The sequence below is a fragment of the Bison bison genome, unplaced genomic scaffold, assembly GCF_000754665.1.
Source record: "Bison bison bison isolate TAMUID 2011002044 unplaced genomic scaffold, Bison_UMD1.0 scf7180017864474, whole genome shotgun sequence".
NCBI classification, from domain to species: Eukaryota; Metazoa; Chordata; class Mammalia; order Artiodactyla; family Bovidae; genus Bison; species Bison bison.
This window is the reverse complement of record NW_011495035.1, coordinates 4,563,927-4,564,358: the sequence shown is the minus strand read 5'-3', so window position 1 is coordinate 4,564,358 and position 432 is coordinate 4,563,927.

The window sequence follows — 432 nt, the reverse complement described above, 5'->3', positions numbered from 1 at the left end:
CCCCTCTAGGGCTAGTGATGACTTCTGTACTAAGACTGTAGTAGGCATGCATTTTTTGCCTTTCTGGAGTCTCTTTGGAGAACCACTGCCTCCCCCGCCTTCATTTCTTGTGGTGTGGGTGTGATTGTCATCCACTCCCTGGTTCAGGAATGGGCACACTGTCAGAGGCAGGCCAAGAATTATGCCTAGGACATTTCTTGAAACTATTAGGAAAGTATGTTCTTTCTCTTGGGGTTGGGACGCTGCTAAGATGTAAACCTGGATTACAGGGGCTGTGTAGCCATATGGGGAGAGCCTGCCTGAGAAGCAAGCCAACCCAAAGGAAAGCAGGGGAGATTCGTATTGTGTCTGTGTGAACATCTGGATTCAGCCATACCTGAAGCCATTTTACTTCCTGGACTTTTCAGTGATGGGGCCTAGTCTCCCCCTTCC